Genomic DNA, 26,553 nt, shown 5'->3' with positions numbered 1-26,553 from the left:
TAGAATGGGGACATAGGGGGAACCTATGAAGAGGGCTATCAAAATAAAAAGTGTTTAGAGTAAGTGTCCCAGAAACCATGTGAGGAAAATACTTAACAAGGAAAAAGTGCAGCTGAGAGTTTAAGAGGAGACTGGCCATGGTGTCGGATGCTTGAAGTTCACTGATAATACTGACGAGGGCTGGTCCAATGTGCTGTGGGTGAAGTTTGCACAAAATGGTGTGTATGGTTTTCGAGTTTGATCTTATGACCATCCTATTCTTTTTTTCCTCCCTTTATCTATGCTGCAAAGACATGGTTTCTAACATCCTTTGCCAACTGGCTTCAGACCAGGTTGACTCAATGGAGACCCTGGCAGTTGAAGAAGAAAAGGAAGAGATAAGGATAGCATCCCCCGGCAGGGCTTGTTTATCTTCTATAGTTTTGGCTACCACTGGACAGTCCCTTCTCTCTGGTTGGAGCTCTTTGTGGACAGACCTGCTGAGTCTCTGGTCTCCTAGAACCATGGAGACACTATCTCCTTCCTTGGTCTCTCTCAGTCTCTGGAAGGTAGTAGTTTTCTGCCTTACTCTCTGGCCACCTTTCATCTTTTCCTTAGGAAAGCCCATGCCCCCTAAAAATATCTGACTGTAGTCATCTATCTGGGATCTTCAGAATCCTGGGGCTCACGTTCCACACATTCTGCGCGCGACATCATTTAAGCATCCCCGTGGTTTCGAAGCATACTTTTGAGAATGACATGGGGAGCGCAGGCCCCAAGAACAACAGAACCCCGTGTGTTCTAGGGAATGGCCTCTGGAGTTAGCTGATAGCCTCTCTTTGTAGTTAAGTAGAGACCCTGCTTCTAAGACATAATGGCTTCTCCAGACGTATTGGGTGGTGTTTGTTCATAATAAAAGCTTACACAAACAATCCTGCTACCACAGTTTCTAAGTATCTCATCTGAAGAAATACGAAGATGGTAGCACACATAAATTAACTCAGCATGCTTCATGTGAGTGGGGGTAAATTCTTTGGGCTGTATAAGTGGGAAAGGGGTCCTCAATTTCAGCAAATCACATTTTTCTTAGATTAATTATGAGTTTCTGATATTTTAAAAATTTAAGACTCTGAGCTTCCTAGCTTTTGAGTTTCTTGGTATGATTATTGTGTTTGCAGTTTTCCCAGTGACAGATATTACCTGTCTAACAATGACCATCCAGAGTTTGATGGTTATTTTCCATGTCTATTTAGCCCAGTCAGATTCCATATCCTAGGTGGCTGTCCTGTCTCCCTGCTGGTACTCAGCCAGTATCTCTTTATGGTGGAAGTTCTTACTAGGCTTGGCCACTACTGCCCTTTCTCTATCTGACTTCCATCGCTTGTCTTGGGAACCCTTGATGACTGCCTTTTCCATCTGTGTGCCTCTGTACAAAGTCCCTTCAGCTAATCCTCATTCCCCGAAGCCCTCTTGACATTGCTTTTTCTTTCCCACCATGCCCAGGACGACAGACCCGGATACTCCCTGGAGCTCCCGGGGAGGTTAGGAAGAACAAGCAACCTTTGCCCTCTGCCATTTCCACAGCGTTGATTGTATCTGCTCCTTAGGGTTCTAGCTGCCCTTGATGAGTTTTGCTTCAAGATCCTTGGGTGACTTCCCATTCCTTCCAGGTTCTGAATGACAGTCTCACACCATGGCACATTGCTACCACTTCTCCAGACATTTCCAATTCTATAGGTGCTTAGGGGACCAGAGCAGATCCTGGAGCCTTGATCACCATGAAGCCATTCTAGATCACTGGGAAGAACTCTCCTTCTTAGTGCCACAAGGCAGAGCTCTCCCCAGTGTCTCACAGAGAATCCTCCCTAACATTTCAAATCTTCCTGGAATCCTCTGTCTTGAATGCAGATTCAGATTTGAGCAAAGGATCCAAGAGCTGTGGCAGGGTCAAGATTAAATGGCTTCTGCTACCGGAGCCTGGAAACACTACATTCAAAAAGGTGAAGATTTCAATTTCTTTTCTTTCAGAATTTAGAGTCCTTGAGTAGACTATGAATTCTCAAAAGAAGACTTATGGGGTGCAGCATGCTCCTGTGTTCTTTGCTGTGGAACATGTCCATCAATGAGTATGTGCAAGCATGGCCTGCTGTTAGGACAAACTGGCTAATGGTGGTGTCAATGCTTTTCAGTAGGGGCAGTGGGCTGTTTAGTATCTTCACTGGTTTGGGATAATCATGAAACTTTTTCTGTTTTTAAAATCTCTATCTCAAGGTGGCTGAACAGACTTGCCCATGAGAGGTTATTTCTCAAACAGATGATACAATCCCCTGGAAAAATAACTCAGAACGCCAGGGCCAAGAAGCAGGAGTGGGTGGGTTGGGGAGCAGGGTGGGGGAAGGGTATAGGGGACTTTCGGGATAACATTTGAAATGTAAATGAAGAAAACATCTAATAAAAAATTGTTAAAACAAAAAAGATCAACAGGCTTGAGGCTATGAGGGATGGTAGAGCGCATACTTAGCATGGGCAAAGTCCTGTGTTCAATCCTCAATGTTAAAAAAGAAATAATAATTAATAAACATCCCCTTGGCAAACTGAAGAAAAATAAAACAATGTTAAGAATTCAAATTAAAAAAAGAAAAAAGAAAAATAACTCAGGCTCTGTGCTTTGCTAAACTAGAGCATGAATTTTGCCAAGTATCAAATAACACTTAAAAAAAATCACCTCCCTGAGATTCTGATTTTGTATTAGTGGAATGGAACCAATGGAGTCCAATGGCTGTGATAAGGATGGAGATATTGCCCTAGTACCTGGAGCACAGAGGGATTTGACAAGTGGGGCCTCCCCTTTGTTGAGTAATATAACTCAGAGGCTGCTCACCTCTTAGAAGCCCCATTCAATCAATACCTACAAGTTCTTCTCCATATGTAACCTATGGGTGGGAACTGGAGAAACAGGTAGAAGCTTGAATGTCTTAGGGAAGATGAAACAGAGGAAAGCAAACCTCTCTGAAATTTCAACTCCTCAACAATGGCAGCAGTTGGAGTAACTCTGGATTTCGGGACTGAATCTTGACACTACACTTTGAGGTAAAATCCATAAGGATTTCTTCATTTCATATTCCAAATCTGGGAAGTATTTTCTCATCTAATGCCAATTTATTTTTAATGTTGTTATATGATCTTTATTATAAAAATAACTCACACTAAATCCCTCCACCCAAACATATCAGATATTTTCATTTTTTTCTGATGACTGTTAGACTTCATGATACATATGGGTTGAGGCTTTGTCTTCAAATATTTTTTATTTTATAATACTAAATCAAATATTATTATGAAGATTAAAGTATGGCAATGCTCGAAAAATATGCATAATCATGTTTTTTTGCTCTTGGATAAGTTTGTGGTTTGTAATTCCTTTACCACTTTTCTGTCATGACAATCTTCATGCCTAAAGCTAGAGAGATATTTTGAAATACTAATTTTTCATATTTCTGACCTGCTATCCAAATACAGAGAGGTGGGGCCCTTTTCCCACTTGGAGATGGCTCAAGGCTCAGCTAAAAACACAGGCATCTACAATGACTAAAGCTAAGAAGGCGTTTATAAATAAAACGTGGATTTGCTTAGACAAGGTTTATACCGCATCTCCACCCTCCGTATTTAGTTTTCCCCTCTCTAGTTTAGTTTTCAAGAGGCAGAGGTGGGAATGTGGGTGGAGATGGTCTAAAGGCAGAAGCAGAAACAGTCTGGAGAGATACAAAGGATCTGAGAAAATCATGGGTGATAACATGGTTCTCTCTTCTCACTTATTTATGTCTCCTCAACCACCCGGGGCTCAGGATAAATGAGCAGGAAGAAAAGCAAGATCAGAAAAGGAAGTGAGAACCTAAGATCTACCTCCTGGTAGGACAACCATGAAGACGGCAAGGTCCTCCTGATAGGGGCTGTAGGTGACCTGAGATCCCAAGAAAAAAAATTCCTAGCCCTATTATTACCCAGTCTGCCTTAGAGATAATAGAAACAGTGGGGAGAGGCTGAGCTCCAAGGCACTATAAAACTGGGGTCAGGGATAACGGAACATCAATCCCACACAATACCATGATGCTTCAGCATCAGTAATCTCAGGACTCCTTGTAACTCTATTCAGGACAACCTTAATGACCCAGACTACAGACTCCAGGACCACAGAAGACATGGTTTTCAGAGTCAATATTGAACTGAATTACAGAAATAGAATAGGTCTTTCACTTTGAAGGTGGAAGCCAAACTTTACATTTGCCACACCTTGGATTCTTTCTTTGTTCTTTCTAGTTTATGTTTGCTCAGGAATTTATTGACTGTGACTGAGCATAAAGCCTATATGTATATGCATTGCTTGTATCATAGATTATGATATTGTTTTTATTTTTATTTTATGTATATGGGTATTTAGCCTGCATATATGTATGTGTACCACTTGTACACCCAGTGCTTACAGATGCCAGTAGATGGCATTAGATCCCCAGAGACTAGAGTGAGGGATGGTTATAAGTCTCCATGTGGGTACTATAAACTGAGTCCAGGTCCTGTGGAAGAAAATTCAATGCTCTTAACTACTGAACAATCTCTCCAGATCATAGATAATTGTAAATTAATTTCTTCATGAGAACTTACTAGGTTAAAATATATAAATAATTGTATATTTCTTGTTTCATAGTTTCAGATAATTTCCCCCAAGAATTGCTTTAATTTGCCTGGATAGCCAAAATAATTACAGGTATTGACCTAAACATATACTCACTAGATTTAGCTGCTAGTATCCAAGAGGAAATATTGCTAATTGAGTGCTAACAGAGTTTATTTCAATTCAGCAAAGGTTTTTTAAATTGCGACAGGGCTTGGATCTTATGCCCGGGACTCATTTGCAAATTGAATTTCTATGTGTATTTGGTTTTATTTTATGTACAATAACTATCTTTGAATAGAACAAATCATCTTTGCCTTAAACAGCTTCCCTTTTTGCTTGTGACCAGGCATTCTGCTGAGCAGCCAGCATGCATCTAGAACTTCCTTCCCATCCCGAGTTGGTCCTCAGCCTCTCAGGACTGAAACTTAGGTCTCATCTGGTGAGCTCAGACGGGGCCACCTAAAAGGCCAAGTTCTCCCTTTTTGTATAAGGCAAACAGGTTCTAATTAGGCACCTCCATAATTATAGGGAAATTATTCACTTAAGAAATGCAGAGGAATGTGGCTGGGCGTAAGGCAAACCTTCATATTGCATTAATAGTTGTGGGCAACTTGGGAGTTCAGACTCAATATCATTGGCTACGCATTTACTGAAGGAAGGAACCCACATGAGGATTACACTTTGGGTGGGGACAAACGGCATGAGCCCTGTGTAAGCAAATCCACATTTTATTTATAAAAATGAGCCTTAGAAATTGTAGCTCCAGAAACATTTCTTGAGATTACTTTCTTCTACTCAAATTTAATCAAGTCGAGAGAAACTGGAAAGAGCCTTGCTGGGAAGGAGGGTCTTATTTTTGGTATAGTTCCTGCCTCCGGTGGGATAGCTGTGACCCTGCTCTGTGCTTCTGCTGCCATGTTCTTCAGCTCCTTTTGAAATGCTTCCCTTCCACCACCACCCCACATCTTCCCTTTGTCCCTGTGTATTGGACTGCTTTTATGAACAATCAAGCATGCCCCTGTGTCTTCTAGCTCATGAAGGACTCAGGGTCTCTCATTCTTCTCCATGTTGGTAGTTTTCCTTCCTTACCTTAGCAGCTAGACAGTTTTTTCAAATCATGGTCTCTGCTCTTTCTCTACTTCTTTCCTTTCGAATCCCTTCCAACACACGACCACTTGGATCAACCTCACAGTTCCACCAAAGTAACTCTTAGTATAGTCTGCTAGACTCATGCATGATGCTAAATCCACCAAATATCTTCAGGTTCTCATTGTACCGGTCTTAGCATAGAACTCATCTCTTGACTCCCAGCCTCCTGTCTTGACTTTCCCTCATTTCAACTGTCACATTTACCCAGTTCTCTGTTCTCTTTCCTGTTGCCCTTCTGGATCCTTCTTTGTTGGATACTTATCTTTGACCTGAATCTTAAATATTGACCTTATTTCCCTTACTCACCATCTCTACTTCCCTGGGCTCACTCATCTATTCATCTGGATGCCAATGTCTGCTGTATTCCTATCTCAGTTTTGTGCATCACTTTTGATGTTCAAGTTTGCCTATATAAACCATCCACATGGCCTTTCTCCAAGGACCTTTGACGTTAACTTATGGCATGGTGAATTCATCACAATCTGCCCCCTCTCAAGTGTCTGTCATTTGGGAATATTCTAAAAATAAATAAATACATAAATAAATTTCCCAAGAAAACTTTAGGAAAAATACCTGGAAAGTTTTAGGTTGTTCTGCCCCCACCCCCAGCTTATGTTTGCTTGCTTAAAGATTTAGTTATTGATTAATTGATTGGATTTACATTATGTTTTTCCACCAGTCAAGGAGAAAGCGTTGCACAACATTATCAGCCTAGAAATACTTCCTGTTTAACCAAAATTGCTTCCTCAATTCTTTCAACTCTGCTTAATCAATATTGTTGCTGATACATGAAGGTTTTTGCAAATCCTGAATTGCTGAAGCAATAGGATATGTATCTTTTCCTTTTAAACTATTAGCTTTGAAAGCATAAATTTACTGTGTTCCCAGGAACTGGTGGAAATAGGCTTAATGCAAATAAATTGGAATTCACATTTAAAAAGAAAAGAAAAGATCTGGTGCTTTGAAATGTTTCCAACTATGTAAAAAACAATCACAAAGGCTGATTCTTTCCCTCTGTGGCTATTGGATGAAGCTGCCCTGGCAGAAGCTACTCATCTGGGACATATCTTAATCACATTTCTCGCCAAAAGTTTGCAAAAACACATCAGCCAGGAAGACCCTGAATACTAATGACAATCCCTTACGTTTGCATAAGCAAGAGCATGCCTAAGAGATCACCTCACAATCTGCAAACCTTTGTCAGTCATTAGCTCCACTCTCCAGCTGTCCAGCCTGGTAAGCCAGCCTCTCTTTCGATTTTACAGATGAGAAGACTAAGGTCCAGAGAGAGGAAAGGTCAGTAAAACTTGTGAAGTCTTCCAGCTTGCAAACCTCCAGTGCAGGAGGCAGAGCTCCATCTCTGTATCTTGAGTCTAGGGTTACTCCTTGCCCTGGGCTACCCCCACCTGGCTAGGATCCCAACAGTCTATTGCTGCTCTCTTTCAGGGATTGGGGCTCATTGATTTTAGCCGAGGAGAGAAAGCATGGAGGAAGAGAGAAAGAAGACCTGGAACAGCTTCATGGAGACACATATGTTAAGTTGGCCTAAAATTGGGGCTCGGAGGGAGAAGCCATAGAAGAGGCTGGGGAGGTGTCAGGAGCTCAAGCAAGAGGGCATCCTTTTAGCTAGTTGGGCTAAGGTGTTTAACAGCTCCTTCCTGCATCTGAGAATGATGCACTGGACCCCAGTTCTTCCCATACTGCAGGACACATTTTAAAATCAGATTCCCAACCTGTGCTCTCACAGTCCAGAGGACCCTCTTGTGAACCCAATCTGGAGAAAAATGTCCCCAAGCAAGACTGAGTAGATAACCCAGTACTCTTCTCCCATCAACTCCCCGTGACCCCAAATCTCACCCTTTATCTACCATTTAGAATAATTATTTGTGTTCTGCTGTCTTACAAGTTTCTTTGTTGATAGAAATGCATCATATTCAGGTGTAGTCACATGCCTTATCTAGTGCCTAACACATAGTAAGTGCTCAAAACCTAATAGATACATAAACAAATGAGCAAAAAGAAACCTGGTGTCAAGAGAGATCCTGTGGTTGGAAATTTAAGGGAGACAGAGCAGGGGCTGGGGAGATGGCTCATTGGGTACAGCAGAAGAGCAGAGTTCCGATGGCTATATCCCACGTACAAGCTGGGTGGCTGGCCTGGCCTCCTGTAACCATTAGAGCATGGGAGGCAGAGACTGGAGATCCTTGGAGCAATTGGGTTATCCGACTAGCTGAAGCAATCAGTTTTGGCTTCAGAGAGACCCAGTCTCAACATAGAAGGTAGAGAGATTGATCAAGGTAGACAACTCATGTCAAGTTCAGGCCTCACACACACATGCATAACCCCAAGCAAACATGTGAACACTGAAACATACATATGTGCATAACACACACACACACACACACACACACACACACACACACACGTATATGCAAACCTGGGGAGAGAAATGCATTCCATTTTAGCCACGGTGAGGCACGTGGGTGAATTAATAGTTCCTCCTCTACTCAGATCCTCATTTCCTTTACACTGGGCCCGAAGATACCACAGTAGCTTCTAGAGAGGACTGCATTCACACTGCTGACAACAGCGAGGCTTCCACCGGTCCCTCAGAGCATCCTTCTCTATCACTCACATGTGATTTCCATCCTTGCTGAGGATGAAGCAGCTCCCCCACTCAGATGGGCAGAACCATGCCTCTCTGCCTTTTCTTTCTTCTTCCCCAAGCAAGTGTATTTTTGTCGAGGTTCTCATCAACTGGGGTGTTTGGGATGTAGTCTTAATTTCCTCTGCTCTGGGCGGTAGAGTAGTTCCAGAATTGTAGAATGTTCCAGGGCATGTGTGAGCAGAGTCACAGTGTCTCCTCCATCCACTGTCATCTCACCAGATCTTTCTGTGAGCAGCTTTGTTTAAAATGTAAGTTCTAATTCAGGTATTTTTGGAGAAAGTTTCAAGCTGCTGGAGCCAAGGATTCATTCTCCCTATGTCACAGGTTTTTTTTTTTTTTAATTAAATTTCCCCATAAACTCATTAATATGTCCTTTTAAAAAAATGTTTGCTGCTGGGTAGAGTGGTGGCACATGCCTATAATCCTAGGACTTGGGAGGCAGAGGCAGATGAATCTCTGAGATTGAGGTCAACCAGGTCTACATATTAAGTTCTAAGCAGTCAGGGCTATACAGAGAAACCCAGTCTCAGAAACAAAACAAAACAAACAAACAAACAACAAACCCAATCAAACAAAAATGTGTTATTTCAGATTTTCCTTGATATAATGTTAACTTGCAGAGAGTAATATTTCCTGTGCCTAATATAGTCTACTTCTGTGAATCCATCTCTATGGGCTTAACCACTGGGCAGCATTATTACCTGCTAATAAATGGATACTTTCATGGTCAATATTTATCCTTGCTCTTTTATCCCTTGCTACTGTTCCTCCGCACCACTCTCCTCATACCTGCGGCTTCTCTTCACTTGCTTTTTGGGCTTTAAAACGGAAAAAGACAGACATCTATTTCCAGGCGCTGCCAAAGTATCCAAAGGGATGACATATTTACCTCACCTTTGCAAACTGGCAGAATTAGAGATCAGTTCAAGAAGGAAAACATGGAGCGGTCAAATGTTTATACAAACTCCAAGGTCTCTTGGTCTTGCACCAGCACCCAGACTCATGGCACTAGCATCTATGTTCGGGCCTCTGCTTCTTGGAAAGCTTGAAACTTTGGAGGGTGGATTGGAACCACCACGGTGTGCATGGTACTGTCCAAGTGTTGGCAGTCAAGTTCTACACTGAACCCTTCAGTCCTGAGAAAACTGAGATGGTGGGCTTTACCTGGAAGAACTTGCTGTTCATGGTCAGAGCAGGATAAACCAATGGTCTCAGAAAGCTGACTAAAACCCAGAAAGCAGCCATCAGCCATTGAGGAACAGCGAGTTAGTGGCTACAACCCCCAAGTCTTTGCCTTTGGGAAGGAATGAAGGGATGGTGGTCTATTTTCTGCTAGTTTGGGAGTTCCTTTACTGGATTAAACTCCAGTTACCCACATTAGTAATTGGTGACACATGACAGACTTGTTCCCTTTTTCTCTCCTGCTACTCCTGTTATCACACATCACCCACATGGCTTTAAAGCCACACCTTCAAGCTTGCTGGGGAAGAAGAGGAGAATAATGTGCCAAGTTTAGAGCATGAGGTGACACTTGGATTGAGCACATCCTAATAGTGGTAGAGCAAGGGTTTAAAAAGGGACAGGTCTTCTCTTCATAAAGCTTCCAACAGCTGAGCACAACAATGGTGGTGGCAGCTGTGCAGCTTGGTTTTCATGCTGGTCCCCAACAACTGGAGCAGGGGCTGTCTCTGAATATGTTGCCTGCCTGTGGATCCTGTCCCCCTAAGTGGGCTGCTTTGCTTGGCCTCAGTGAAAGAGGATGCTCTTGGCCCTGCTGTGACTGATGTGTGTGTGTGTGTGTGTGTGTGTGTGTGTGTGAGTATCTGGAGAGGGGTCCTCCTTCTCAGAGGAGAAGGGAAGGGGGAATAGAGGAAGGAGCTTCGAGGGGGACCTGGGAGGAGGGGGGGCTGATATTGAGATATAACACGACTTAATTAATTAATTAAAAATAATGGTGGAAATTCTGAGCTGTTCTTGCAGAGAGGTGACTGAAGAGCATATTGTTTCTCTTGTTGTGCTCTGCAACAATAGTTTGTATGCTCTGAAGCATTGTTTGAACTAAGAAGAAAGATTTTATAATGCCACGGCACTTCCCTTCTTCTGCAGCCTGTACAGATGTGTCCATAACCCCAAGACTTATGTCATAGTGTCTGCATGCTGTCGTGACAGAATGCCTGGAATCGGGTACTCAATAGGGAGACTGGTAAGTTTAAGATCAAGATGTTGATTGTGGCCTCTCTGCTTCCAAGATGGTACCCTCCTGCTGTATCCCCTGGAGAAACCCCTGGTCCTCACACAGCAGAAGGCAGATGGACAAGAACTCACAATTATGTAAAGCTTATTTTACACAAGATTTAATCCATTCATGAAAGAATACTCCCTCGTGGCCTAATCACTACTAAAAGGCTTTTTGCCTTAATGCCATTGCATTAGCCATTACATCAATTTTGGAAGGGACACACTCAAGCTATAGCAATTCACAGGAGCAGGTGATACAGAATTCGCTTAAATAACATGCCTCTATTTCCTGGACCACGTTTCTGGCTCATGCCTGAGATGTCTTAAAGATGAGATGCCTTGCTATTTTTAGTGGTGGGGAAAGGTCAGAGCAACAAGAGGAGTACCGTGTAATTCTCTGGTATCAAACAGACATGTTTCTCAGAAACTGATAGTTCTGGTGGAGTGACTACAAATATCATATATATCATATATGAATTGCTGAAACTAAGTGCCAGTGGGCTATTTGGATGCCACCATGAGCATCACTTTATGGCAGTCCAAGATTCTGAGAGAAACAAGCTGCGCTATACAAGCTGAATGAACCCTCTCAGTTAATGGACTTAGAAGTGATCCCACACCACAGTACAACTCCGTGTTAAAGGGGCTTGGTTTCTTCTCCTTTGTTGAATATGTCCCAGAGAGGAAACTAGAACCTTAGCAAGACCTGTAACGGAGGCTTCCTCGGGTTATCTAAACAAGGCTCAATCACTGTCCAGGGCTGCTTTCTTCTGAATGAAGCCTTCCCAGTCTTCAACACCATGGAAACATTAGCAGTGTAGAGGAGAGACTTAACATTTTATATCAACTTCCTCTTAATTGGTAAGTACTCCCACCACTTCCAAGATTGGTCCCTTGGCCTTGACCCAGCTTCACAGCTCTCCATTCTATCCATTCCCAAAATGAGGTGATGTCGTTTACCTTGAAAGGTTCCAACCCTGCCTAGTTAGCAGCCAGCTGCAACTCATCAGAGCCCTGATTAGGCATTTGAAAAGGTGGAGCACTTTTCACCCAATGATTGACAGTGGCCTCTATATCACACACCTGCTGCTTTAAAATCCCCATAAAATGTCAGAGGGAGTGTAAGTGAGATATCACAGGGGTGCTAGGCAGGCTACAAATGTTAAGTGTTAGGTGATGGGAGTGCTTGAGTCTCAGCTACTGGAAGAAAACAAAATTAGATGTCCATTTCTAAAGAGAGAGCCAAGGGGTGGCCTCACATAAGGCTGAGCAGCGAGCGTGGACTGGGTGTTCAGCACAGACAGCCTTTGTGATGACTGCGTGATTGGCCTCAGATTGTTCCTGCTAAGTGCAGAATCTGCTCCTGGGGACCAGGTTGAGACAGCCTAGAGTTATTTCTAGACATCCAGGGACTTTAAGAAAAAAAATCAGTCCTTTATATTTGAAACCAGTCCTTTGTGGGCTAATTCTGGTTCAAAGTGCTCTCTCGGTGTCCCCACGAGCACCATGAGATTGACTAGGGTACTCAGTTTTCTTATAGGCGGACTGCCAGATCCAGGCAGGTGGCCCAACACTAAAATCAATCCAAACACCACCTCGTCTTCAAGCCAAGTGATTCTGCCTGAATAGAAAAATCTAGAAGGTGCTAAAGAAGCTGGGGGTTAGGTGGGGACATGTCTCTTGAAAGCAAGAGGTGGACAGTTGGGTATGGAACTGGCTCGTCTCATTGAGGGGGCAAGCTGAGTTTAAACATTTTTACCAAGGTGGCTTTCAGACAGGAGAGAGCACAGAGAAGAAATGACCTGGAAAGCCCTTCTAGGAGACAAAGGATATTTGAGAGAATTCAATTCATGTCTTGTGTATGATGTATGTGGTGGGAATGGGTAGTGCAGAATGGACACGGATGCCTTTATACTGTGTGACTCATATGAATCAAGTCTTTTTTATTCAGTAAGGGTCAGTGTAGTCTGTAGATACTACCTTGTCACATAGACATTGACTGCACTTGGGGTCAATTTGCATGAGTATTGGATGCATCAGGAAAGTTCTGAGATCTTTAAAAGCTAAGCATCTGAAGCAGAAGCCAGTAAACCTAGGAAGTAAATAAACTTGTCACTACCCATGCAGTAAGCATTTACTAAGCACTGTGGTATACCAGACACTGGAAAGCTCTGAGCAACTCTGCTTGCTATTATAAAGAGCTACAGACTTTATGGCAGTGTCTTCTCATACGTCTGTGCTCAGAAGCAGAATAGGACAAGAGAGCATGTCCTGGGGACAAGGATGGCACAGAGGCTGCAGTGACATTTGTATATATATATTATATGCATATACACACATGTATAACATATAGATTTTTATTTCAATTATGAAATAGAGTAGCTTTACAAATCAGAAAACAGCTGGATAGAGGTAGATGTCTAGGTATCTGACTTGTCATGTCTGAATAGTGAACAGGTGGCAGAACTTGCCTATCCCTCTCTTGTCTTCAGGACGTCCACAATTCCCCCTGTGCTAAGAGGGTCCTCCAGCCCCTATCCTCTCTGAGGTCAGAGCGCTCTTGAAGTGATGCCATTACCACCCTTGTAAAACTGACTCCATCTGCAGGACAAAGTCCTGATGTCTGCCCCCTCCAAGTATGCTGGCTTTCACTGAATAGGCGCTTCTATTTTGCCATTTTATTGATCTTTTTTTGTGTTTTAAGAAATTCTTTCCCTCCCTGAAGTCATGAGATACTTTCCTCTGTAGCTCCCTAACCGTTTCAGAGTTTCGCTTCTGCCTTTGTGGACTAAAATCCTCCTGAAACTGAGTTTTCCAGGTGTTTTGGAGAAATGATCTGTTCTGATCTGAAATGATCATGTAGACAATTTCCTTAACATTATTTACTGATTAAACTTTCTTTCTTCCCTACCGACTTCTAATGTCCTTTATCACACTTCAATCCCCACATTTATAAAGTTTCATCTCTAAGCTCTTTCTCCATGGTTTATCTCATTATCAATACCATGATTTTAATTATTACAGCGTTGTCAGCAATGCTTCATAAGGCAAATCTCCTTGTCCCTTTATTTAATTGCTTATTCTTAAATATTATTATAATTATTATTACTGTGTATGCACAAGTACGTACACTCATACACACACATACATTTGTATTTGTGTGTGTGTGTGCATGCCACAGCATAGTGCCGATGGAGGTCAGAGGACAATTTTGTAAAGTCCTCTCCTTCGACCATGGAGACTCCCAGGATGGAACTCAGGATTCTGGGTTTCCATGACACGCACCTTTATCACCTTTATCCACTGAGCCACCTCACTGCCTGACTTGGTTATTTGTGACCTGTCACTCTTTCTTGTAAATTTTTAGGATCAACGTTTTGATTTGCATAAAACTCCATTGCATTGATTTAACCTCTGAAGTCTCTAGAGTTTTACATCAGTTTGTAAAAGGAGGACCTGCCACCTGTGTGGTTGTCTTCTCAGACAAGAATGTGATTTGTGATTTGTTTCTCCACTTATTTGTGTCCTTTTGCTGTTCTTCAGTGGCGTTTAATAATTTATTCTCATAGATGTGTCAACAGATGTGTGCATATGTTTTGAATGATCTGTGTCCTGGTGTCTTGCATTTTTTTCTGCATTGTAAATCGTGTTTACAGTTTCTAACTTGTTACAGGTTTGCTATAACAACTGCATTTTGCTTGTCTAGATGGTAACCTGAACCCGCTGTGAAAACCTCACAGCTTATAGCTTCTTTCGTAATTTCCAGGGGATAATGTTACATTTGCAGAATGAGGTGGCTTTGATACTTTATTTTCGCCAAAATTATGACATTTGGTATTTACTGCTATTGACTCTTTGCTGTGCCTACAATTCCTGGCACAGCCTGACTTTTTACCTTGGGGGTACTGTCAGATTTATTTTTAATTGACTAATTCTTTTGCAGCTTTTTTCTATTTTATTTAATGTGTTTAAAATGTTGAACTTCATTCTTTTGCCTCTTTTTTTTTACAATAGTCTTTCCTGGCAAGGTCTTAGATGATAGTGAACTAGATTATGCAATAACAAGAAGTACCAAGCTCTGAGCTGAAGGCAACAGAGGTCTGCTCATGATCCCGGTCCTGACAAGATTGGCAGATGCTCCACTGTACACAGCTCCTCAGATACCTGAACTAATGGAGGCAGGCACCCACATTTGGCTTCTCCATGGTCTGAAACATATGGTTTCTTAGTCCTCAGGGTCATGGCTGTGAACGCTGCAGAATGGACTAAACGCGCTTCTTCCCTATCTCCAGCGTTGAAGCCTTCACCTGCAATGTGATGATGTGTCAAGGTAGGACCTTTGGGATGTAATTACAGTTAGAGGAGGCCATGACAGAGGGCTCCATGGTAATATCGGCTGCTCTGCTTTGTGCTCCTGGAGGGCAGGTTGAGTGCTTCTAGTCCAGGAACCCTTTGAACCTGTGAATGAAAGACACACACACACACACACACACACACACACACACACACACACACTAGCTTACTTTTGAAATGCCCTGGCTAACTCAAAGGCTGGGCAGTTCTAATCCCCCACTTGGCTATCAAAGATTTCCCTCTGGTACTTCTGACTCAACACCCTCAAAATCTGTGCTATATCTTTGCTGCCCTGTTCCTTCTGGGCAGCCTCCTAGTCTTTGCTGCCCAGGATGCCTCTGGGCAGCCCTTCCAGGGGTTGCAGTCCTTCTCACCTAGATTTTGGATGCCTTTCCTTCTGAAGCTCTAAATCTAATTTGTCTTCCTCTAAAACCTGGCAATCCTTGTCTCTCTCCCATGTCCTCGTCCGTACAAATCTAAGAATCCTGCTCTGTCTCTCTTTGCCCAGCCATTGGCCGCTGGCATGTTTATTGATGGATCAAAAACCAATCAGAGACAAGGACCTTCAACGTTTGAACACGCAGACTCTCAATTAATTCAAAGCATTAGACCCAATCCCCAACAACCTTATAAAGAAAGATGCCAGAGAGCTTGCTTTCTCTGCATCCACTGTGTGATGACACAGTGGAACAGTGGCTATCCTGTAAGGAGGGTTTCTCCATGGCATATTCCTGCTGGTATCCCCTCATACTGCATTGGGCCACTTCACTGCAGCCCCAGTTCTGAGCACACAGCCTGTTCACTCTGTGTCATGTATACCACCACTTTAAAAGAACAACAAATTCTGCCTAATTGTGACACAGATTAGAGACTACTGCATATTGTGAATTGCAACAGCTCTAGAAACAATAACTGAGAAAACCAAAGACTTTTGACAAGAAAATTTCCCACTGACATTCATGTATCAAATTGAAATATCTTTCTTTGGATCTTGCTATGTTGAAATGCTTGGTTTTTGAAATTGCTGTTTGAGCTGCTGACTTCTGTTTTTCATAAATAATTATCAAATTGTTAAACTTGGATAAATTTGTTTTTAAAAATTGGACAGAATTTCCTGCCATTTCTGGAATGGCCCCAAACATACTTCTGTCATTTTATGAGTATATTTATATGACATGGTGTTTTCTGCACTGCTTGTTAAAAATAAAAGCTTTAAACTCTGAAAATAGTCAGAGATAACCTAAGTCCTACAGTATCTAATACTGAATCAAAATTTAAGTATTTGTGTAAAAGTAAAAAGTATATTTATCCTACTAGTGTGCAAATTTGCTCTCATCTTTAATAAAATGGTAACATTATACCTATATAAAATAATTATTTTAAGATAAACTTTCTTATGATTTTATCACTAAGTATTTGATTTGTACAAGTATTTTACATACCTTTATATCTGGAATATGTAAAATTTTCTCTAGTGAAAGGGGTCACAAGTGGGTAAAGTTAGAGAGGCCCTGGACTGCTAGTCTTGTAGTACTGTAGGCTGTACCTCCTCTCTGACCACTCAGTCATGAAGGCATCAACCAGTGTACTATAAGGCCCTATGCTTTGACGCTAAACACTTTATAGATTAGGTGAATTAAATACGCCATCCTAAGTAGAGAAGCACATGAAAGTAGACGTGTGTGTGTGTGTGTGTGTGTGTGTGTGTGTGTGTGTGTGTGTGGTCGACACATGTACACATATGTCCGTTCATACGTTTATGTACTTAGTGATTTCCTCATGTTGTAAAGATCTGGCTGATGGGATTATGGAGGCCCAGGAGCCCCACAGTCTGCATCCAGTAAGCAGGGGATTGATGGGAATTCCGGTCCAAAGCAGGAACAGTCTTCTAGAACAGTAACCAGCCAGGCACTTTCTTCTTTCTTGTTTCATTGTTGAATTCTACCAGATATTTATTTATTCCTTATAATATTTTTTAACTTAAACTTTTATTGGGTGGTTATACCTGAGTACTGTATTTACAACATTTCCCACAGTTTCCTCTTCTTTAGCTTCTTTTTGCTTCTGTTCAGATCTGCAGTTTATCAGATGAGGCCCACCTGAACAACAAAGGGGGTCAGCTTCATTCAATCTATCAAATAAGATATTAATATTATTCAGAAACAACCCACATAGACACACTTAGAACAGTATTTGACCAAGTGCCAGTGCACCTTATGGTCCATTTAAATAAATGCATAAAAGTAGGCATGAGATATTTTAATAACCTTCTTTTGATAAATGATAGACAGATAAAACTCAGTTACCACATAGAAGACTCAAGAAACACTAAGCCAACAAGTGTGACCTAGTGGAGATTCATTGGCTACCAGCTATATTCTTGTAAAAAGGAATATCTTGTAAAAAGGAATAGGCTCACCTAAGAGTATAGGGTGGGGACTATAGGGCCAGCCAGGTAGATTGTCCTGTCAGTAATTCAGAGAGCAGCCAGCCAGTGTTAGGAATGTTAAGAATGAGAGCTAGGCTCAAGTCCAACTACTGTGGCTATGTTTATTTCACTGATAAAGCTCTGTATCTTGTACCAACTCTGAATGGCCTCAGAAGAGCTCCTGGCTTGAAAGCTTCAACCCAAAGACCCCAATCATTGCTTCTGGCAGGTGCAGCTTGGCCTTTTGACATTCTGACATGACATTGTCCCTTGCCAGGTTCACACTTGAGAACACTCAATCAAGTTTAAAGAATTGCAAAACAGTCTCCTAATATTTTCAGTATAGCTTGATGATTTAGCCTCGGACCAAACACTGAACTATCCATGTGGCTTCTGGGCCCCAGGTTGGACACAGTCAATGGAGCTCTGTCACTGTCATCTATTTACTCCCATCTCACAAAGGATGATGATGCACACCTACTTCCTAGAGGAAGAGTCTATGTAGCCATGTGTTGCTTAAACTCTGGTACTTCCTCTGAGGAGTGGAAATTACCTCCTGTTCCCTTGTCTGACACAGAATGGTCTGTGCTAATGGCCTGTGTCAGTGGCTTGTGCTACATAAGGTCTGCTTCTTCACCCCAAATCCCAGAAAAGTTTTGAGAACAAAGATGTGGCCTGAATTGGTGCTACAACCTATTTGGGGCCAGCATGGATGCTGAGTAAAAACCAAGCTTTGTTACCAATGGATTGTCCCTAAGTGAAGAGCTGCTCACACACCTTGAGTGTGCGAGTACAATTGAGTGCCCAGTTGGTGCCATTATATTTTGGCAGAAAGCCCCAAGATATCTTCTCAGACTATAGCCATAGCTCACAGCTTTAGAAGTCACATTGATATGTCAGCTCAGCAGTGCAATGTGGTCAGAACTGCTCACAGTCGCTAATGCTCTCCTGGAGCTTGGAAAGCAGGAGACAAGTCTCACTGGCTGAAAACCTCGATAGGGAAAACTGCCTATAAGCTTCTGTTATCTCCTAGTGAAACCCCACTTCCACCCAATTCTGTTGTTTAACCTATTATTTTGTCTTGGACTTCATATAACTGACCCCCCAAAACTGTCTTTAAACCTAACTCAGGGCTAGTTGGTTTCTGTTTGTTTGGAACCAAAAGGGCCTTAATTAATACACCAAGCACCTAAAATTACCCTGACATAATTCAGACTCATGCTTTAACTGTTGGCTCAGTGAAGGACAGACCCTGTCACGCTGTTCCTCAGCAGTGGGGACTGGAGAAGAAAGCCGGGGCTATGAGAGGTCTGGCCGGAAACAAAGCAGAGCTGGAGTTCCCGAATCTCCATCTTCATCTCCATGTGATGATTCCTCTTCTTCCTCACCTGCCGACAGGCCTGATGGGGCCACTCCCTGGACCTCCAGAAAATGGCTAATGTAGAACACACCTGAGCAGAGCTCTATTCTGGGCAGAGCTCTGCTTAGCCGAGGGGGTACTGGGTATTTTTGGTTCCAGTTGCATATTGTTGCCTGCAACTTCTTGGCGGTCTTCCAAATAACTCCATTAAAATATAATTGCTTTTATTAAGAGAAAGGACAGACAGGCACTAACACATGGAACTGATTTTATTGACATTTCCATAGTCTGTTTCTCCCCCTCCCCCTCTCCCTGCCCCCCCTTCCTCCTCCTCCTCCTCCTCCTCCTCCTCCTCCTCCTCCTCCTCCTTCTTCTTCTTCTTCTTTCTCTCTCTCTCCCCCCCCATACATCTATCCACCTATCAAATTTTCTTTTGGTGCCTCCAAGATGTTTTAGAAAAAAAGTTTTAAAATATTAGCTACTAGTAGGAAACTTGTATTTCCCCCTTTTTTCTGTGTGCCTTTAGCCAGGCTGTCATGATTGCTGCTTAAAGCATTACATCCTTATAACTAACTATCTGGAGAGTATGTCCAATCTGAAGATGCAAACAGAATTCATTCTGTCTATCACTCCCCAGGTCATATATTTTCCTTCTAATTAATTCAGTTTGTGTTGTTACTATTACCCATGTCTATAGGCCAATTAGAAATTTTCCCATCGTCCTTTACTCCACTCTTTCCATGACATTCCACACCTGATTTTTCACTAGTTTCTGTCCATTTGATGTTTCACATGGTTTTTGTCACTGAACTTTCACTGCCCTAACTTTGTCCTCTGATCAAACATGCATTTTAATGTCCTTTTCAATTATCCCCATTGCTATGGAAGTGATTCTCCTAAGATATAAATTGGATAACACTGTTGTAGTGCTCTGAAATTGATGTGTGCAGAGAGAATGTTTATGTCTCCCTAAATCTCCCTAAGAGGTATGTGGGGGCTTCTGTTGGTGTTCAGGAACAAAGGAGACACTTGTGAATGGAATTAGTGCCCTAGGAAAAGACTCGGAAGCCCCTTGCCTTCTACATGGTGTGAGGGCACAACTGGTGCTGGAGAAATGCCTCAGATGTTAACAACACTCATTGCTTCTGCAGAGGACCCTCATTCAGTTACCAGCACCGTACAGGGTGGCTTTTAGCTATTGAAAATATAAGTCCAGTTCCAGGGGATATGACTTCCTCTTCTTACCTTCAAGGCCACCAGATGTGAATGTGATTCACAGACATAGGTGCAGGCAAAACACTCATATATATAAAATAAAATAAATACATCTAAAAAATCCAAATAAAAAAGAAGATATCTACCTACACATTTAGAAATGATCTTGAAAGAGCCATGAATCCATCAGTGCTTTCCTTTTGGACTTTTATTGCCTACAGAACCAAGAGACATGTTCTACCAAATAGACTGTATTATTGCTATAGGCAGCATGTGGGGACAGCAAACTCTTCATAAGGGTGTGTGGTCCTTTGTGTCTGGGTATTGTTAAAAGTCTAGGTAGGCCAGATCACCCTTTGTCTGTGAGAAGCAGAACCAACGGGCAGAGGAAGTTTTTTCCGGAAGGAAATAAATTCCCTATGATGGCTATTCTCCTTGGTCAATTTGACTACAGGTGGAATTAACTAAAGCCCACAAGGGATGGTTTCTTAATTAAATTATTTGAAATGGGAAGCCCATTTTTAATCTAGGTCTTTTGAGGTGAGAAGATCTATCTTTTACCCAGATCTTTCAGGGTGAGAAGATCCACCATTAATCTAGACCATATCTTCTGCTGGCAACCTATAATGAAGGATGCTGAAAAAGGAAGCTTGCCCTCTTTGCCTGCCTACTCTCACTGGCAAGTTCATTCCTTTACTGACACTCGTGCTTACTTCTTCAGGATTCCAGCATATATTAAAGACCAGCTGAAACATCCAGTCTTGTAGACTGAACAAGTACTGGATGCTTGAACCTCCCATCAGTAGGCAGCTGTTGTTTTACTAGCTGGACTACATCCTGCAAACGATTCTAACAACCCCTGCAAGTTCTGTCTTTCTAGCATTGCTTTTCTAGAGAACCCTGACTAATACAACATTCCTAACAGCAAATGGCACATCTTTCTGTGCTGACCTGCCCTAGCCTGTGGAATGTGCATAGTACCGTGTCCACTGAGCCTTGCGCATGAGGCTTTCTCCTGGGACCTTTCAGCAGTGTAGGGCAGAGGCACACACATCCTTTCTGTGCCTCTCCATTAACATTCTGGAAGTAACTTCTCACACAGCACCCTGCTTCCTGTAGGCCTCAGCCCAGCTCAGTTTGGTCAGGAGTCAGAACACTTCCTGTGTCTTGCACTGCATGTGGAAGGAGCTCTCATTCACAATATTTCTTTCCATCATTACAGCTCATTATAGTTTGTTACAGTTCGTTATAGAACATTTTATCCTCTTCCCTAGACAGAACCCAGGCCTATCTTTTCTTATCTCTGTTCCAAAAGCCTGTTACTGAATGAATAAACAACTGTGCTACTCTTCAGGCCTAGCTCGTGCAGTGTCCCATCTGTTCCATCTCCCCTGGCCCACTGATCTTAGGAGAGGGTAGGGAGATGGCAGTTCTAGACTCTCAACTGGAATATTTACCTATTCACCTCAGCAATGTCTTTCTAAGAGGAGCTCACTCCTGGGGTATAAACAGCCTTTAACTTTTGGGTGCATAGAACGAGTTTTCATAGAACTAGGCTGTACCGTTCCCAGGCAGGCCAGATGATTGCATCCTACCTAGTATAATAAGCTGGTATCAATTTGGTAATATCAAACTGGGGCACCTGTGAGAGCATTCAAGCAATTAAACTTAAATATTTGCAGGTGGGTTAGCATTTTGTCAGTCTGTAATTATTTCTGTTGAAAAACTGATTTCAAAATCAAAATTCTAAGAAAAGAAGAATAAAATCTCTTGAACTTGAAATCTCTTCAGTGGTTATGTGTCTATTATCATAGTTTTATTACAGTTAGTTATTTTAGTGTGTGTGTGTGTGTGTGAGAGAGAGAGAGAAAGAGAGAGAGAGAGAGAGAGAGAGAGAGAGAGAGAGAGAGAGAGAGAGAGAGAGAGAGAGAGAGAACATATATAGATGTCAGAGAACAACTTGGAGAAGTTGGTCTTTTTCCTTATACTATGTGGACACCAAGGAGTGAATTCAGGCTGTCAGGCTTGGCAGCGAGTGCCTTTACCCACTGATCCACTTTGCTGGTCCTTATATGTATCCTAGAAACTACACATGATAATTAAATTAACATACTTTAATCAGTTTCCTCATTGTAAGCGTATTTATTTGTACTTATTACTTTTCAATATGGTCTTATTTTTCTATAAAACAAGCCATATTTTCCAAGTTGTACTTTTAAAATAAATTTAATTTCACATCTTAAAAAGCTATTCATATTTTAATTGGGAAAGTTGTTCCTATGTGTATTTCACTAATCATAAGCTTCTGAGAAGTTCTGTAACACTATTATATTTGTATTTTTTAAATCTTATTTGAATTAAACTGTAGGCAACACAAACATTTTCATGGATATCATTCATCACTTTGCCTTAATTTAGAAAATTGAATTTCTACGTGAAGTTTTAAATTTTCATTTCTTATATTAAAGGCACATGATAATTTACATTTTATATGTCCAAGTGTGATAATTCAATGCATATCTAGGATTTAGTGATCAAGTCTGTTTATTGTTCATTTCTTCTTAAAATTTTTATTATTATATCAATATTATAATTATCAAATTAGAGTGAACAATTTGATCATCACTGTGTGTATAGTGTGTAGCAAGCAAATTAGGGCAGTTAAGAGTTCTAGCTCAAACATCTTTTTTCAAACTTTTGACTCACACATGATTATTTGATCAAATAATTATGCATATTTATAAGATGCAGTGTGGTGTTTAAACATGCATGCATGCTCGAGTGCGTGCACATGTGCGCACACGCACAGACACCCCCCCACACACACACACCCTCTGTGTATGAATCAGTTCATGGTAACGGACACTTCGTCCTCGCCACAGCCTTGTCTTTGGATAAGCTCCCCTCGTCTCACTACTGACACACAGAGTAGGTAAGTGGGAACTATGGTCTCCCCACTGTGCTCAGAGCACCTGACTTTTATTTCTGTCTAACTGTGCTTTAGTAATTGTTACCTAGCATCTTTCCGTGTTCCCTCTTCCCTGTCCTCAGACTTTAGTCACCTCTGTTCCACATTCACTTGCACTGTTAGATTCATAGATGAGAAAGTTGTGCTTGTCTCATACTGTGAATGATTTCACATGATATTCTCCAGCTCTAGACATTTTTGCTGGTAATTGTATGATGCAATTTTTCTGAATAATATTCTGATACACACACATATATATGTGAGTGGAACACATGTCTTATTGTGAATAATACTCTAACAACATAGCACGATAATCTTTAATAAATACTGTCTCCTTTAGATACTACCCAGAAGTGGGCAACCAACTCACATAATCAATGCTACAGGCTGTCTCTTTTCGTGATGATTTCACTGCAACTTTCTTTCTTTAGAAAAGAGGAGTTTATTTGGCTTCCAATATCACAGGATACAGTCCATCACAGTGGGAAAAGCATGACAGGAGTACTGTACTGTTCCTACTTGTGTGGTTAGAGCCAAGAGGCAGAGAGCACATAGAAAGTGGACTACAACTCAGTTTCCACTTTCACTGACCCACTTACTTCAGTGAGGCTCCACCTCCTAATGTTTTCATGCCCTTCCCCCAAAGCACTCCCAGTTACTGACCCATTGTTTAAACTCATAGGCCTATTACAGGCATTTCAAATTCGGGCCATGACTTTTCACTCTGGTTCCCATAGACTCATGGTCATCCCAACATCTATTCACTCTAACACTATGAGTAAATAATCATAGTCTCTAGTTGTTTCAATACAGTGCAGAACTTTAGAGTCCCAAGTTTCTTCTGAGACTTGGGGCAACCTCTTATTTGTGAACATATGTGAAATCAAAACAAAGTTACATACTTCCTACATACAATGGCACATAGAGAGCATGTGTAAATGTCTCTTTTATTCTCCTGTGGTAACTGTTGCTTTGAGGCTTACTGCCTCTGTCTGCTAATGTAGGCCTAGTCCTGCAAGCTTCTAGCTCCACCAATCTAATCTAATGTAGGTCTAGAATGTTTGTAGCCACTGAGACTTGCTGCAGAATGAGTTAACTCTTCCTTGTTCTTTACGATCTTTGGCTGCCTGATAAACTCAGCTATTTTGGCTCAAACTCCTTTCTGAGCTGATTGATTCAATCTGGCTTTTCTCGGCTTCTCCTGAATTGCTTTGCTTGGCCTCATACTAACTTTCACATTCTGTTCTAATCTTCTGGCTCCTTCTCATTCTATGGCTCCTTCTGCCTTCACCTGTGTCTAGCTTGTTCTCTCTGTAACCTGTCTCAGTAAAATTCTCCTCGTGAAACTGCCTTCTTTCTCCTTTTTTTTCCTGCTTTCTTAAGTAGCCTCCCTTTCCTCTCTCTTCTTGTGAGAGTTGGGCAGATCGTATTCTGTTAAATCTTTCTCTGATTCATTACTTTGTCTATCCCTCAATTAGACATCACTTTCAACATCCTTCTACAAACTTTACCTTCATGATTTGGGATTAAAGGCATGTCTGTATTCTAGCCAGAGGGATTAAAAGTGTGTACTAAGGGTGAGCCACACCACAAGTAGAAATAGGGTTTTCCAGTAAACAACACAATTTCAGGGTCACAATCAAATATCGTGCAACAACCGTTTCCATTCTAAAATGAAAAGAGTGAGTGTTGGGTGGTCCAGGAGTCACATGAGTACTGATCTCAGTCATTTGAACATTTGCCCCAGGACTGATTGATCAGGGATGCAGACAAGACTCAGGAGCTGACTTCGAACTCCAGCCAGAATCCAACAGAGCTTTAAGCCTGAAATCCAAAAACATCTGTGCCAAGTTATTCCACCAATCAAGATTTAGGGATAGAGGATATTCTTAGGAACATGTCTTTGTTGAACACTTATCCTGTCCTCATTAGTTGAGGTATTGAATTGTGGTGGCAGACTTGTCTTGCCTAACATTCATGTCTTAACTTACCAACCAGGATGTCAGTTGTCCATGTACATGTCTTTTTTCTGTCAAGTGGGATGTTAATTCCTGGGGAAGTCTTGGGAACTTTAACTTTTACTTGACCCCCTACTCAAAATTGAAGGGTTACTCCAAATGGTTTCATATATTGGTGTAGGTGTTTCACTGTCTCTCTTATTTTGGGGTCCATCACGGGGGCATCTTATAATGGCAAAAATCATAAACGTTCATACATAGGTACAGAAGTGCTTGCTGCCAGTTGGTTGGTTCATGTCCAAGCTTATTGTGGCTAACTCTATAAAGCAGTTCTAATTTACCTCTAGTCTAATTGGCTTCCAAGAACACCAAAGCATGACAGAATATACAATCAACTCAGGCATGAGAACATTTCCTTGTAACAGTAGTAACAGCACAAAATGGCTGGCTAGACAGGCAATAGATACCCATGCCTTAACAGTGAACATAAAAAAGCCTAGACCAAAGCAAACTCAAACCTAGCAGAACAAACATCAAGTGTGAGGTTTCATGTTTAGCATCTAGGGCTCTTTTGGCACCATCTCAGCAACAAAGGGTTTGGTTAGCCTTAGGACTCTACCTCTGCTGCCTGCAACACAAACTGCCTCCTTCTTGATTCAAATTCATTCTTTACTTACAGCTTTCACAATGGATGCCACATAGCTCTGAGTAACCCAACATCCTGAATTCTAGTGAATGTTTCAAACTATGTGTATGTATGTATACATGTGTGTATGTGGGTGTATATATGTGTGTATGTGTGTGTATATGTGTGTGTGTATACCTATATGTGTATGTGTGTGTGTGTGTGTGTACTCCAGTACAAAGCACACACTAATCCACTTAAAAACAGTTTCATCAAGAGACACTTTCCCAGTTCAAGATATCCTGATGTGAATTGTAGAAGTTCAAGAGAAAGTAGCCTAAAATGTTAGTGTGCACTGTCTAATTTGTTCAGCTTCTCTCTTTCTCATACAGAAATATATGTTTACAATCTAGTCCTTCCTCTCCCTTTCTCCCTCCTCCTCCCTTCCTCTCCTCTTTTCTCCCTTCCCCTCCCTCTTTCTCACCCTCCTTTCCTCTTCTCCCTCACCTCCTGCTTTTTCTGTTGGTTTTCCTTCCCTGTTTAGAACAAGTTGACCTAAAACTAATTCACTATTATATTTTACAATTTAAATAGGATCTACCGCTATCAACCTTTACTGAAAATATCAATAGAGAGACATTTTATAGCCATCTCTGGCAGTGAACTGAGTCTCCCTGCCTCACGGTCCTGAGTGTTAAGACTATGGGCATTTACCACCAGGCCTGACAGCAAGCTTTATTTTTTATCATTGCAGTTCACTAAAAGTATCCAAAGTTGAACTTAAATGTTTCTTCTTTGATTTATTACATTGAAAGATAATTATATTATTATGAACAAAATGCAATAAAAATATATAGAAGTCACAAATGGCCCAGTTGATTTACACAGTTTTGTTATTCCAGGCTCTCTTGTTTCCAAAATTCAGCTGCACTTGACAAGA

The sequence above is a fragment of the Mus musculus genome, chromosome 4, assembly GCF_000001635.26.
Source record: "Mus musculus strain C57BL/6J chromosome 4, GRCm38.p6 C57BL/6J".
NCBI classification, from domain to species: Eukaryota; Metazoa; Chordata; class Mammalia; order Rodentia; family Muridae; genus Mus; species Mus musculus.
This window is presented reverse-complemented; position numbering follows the sequence as displayed.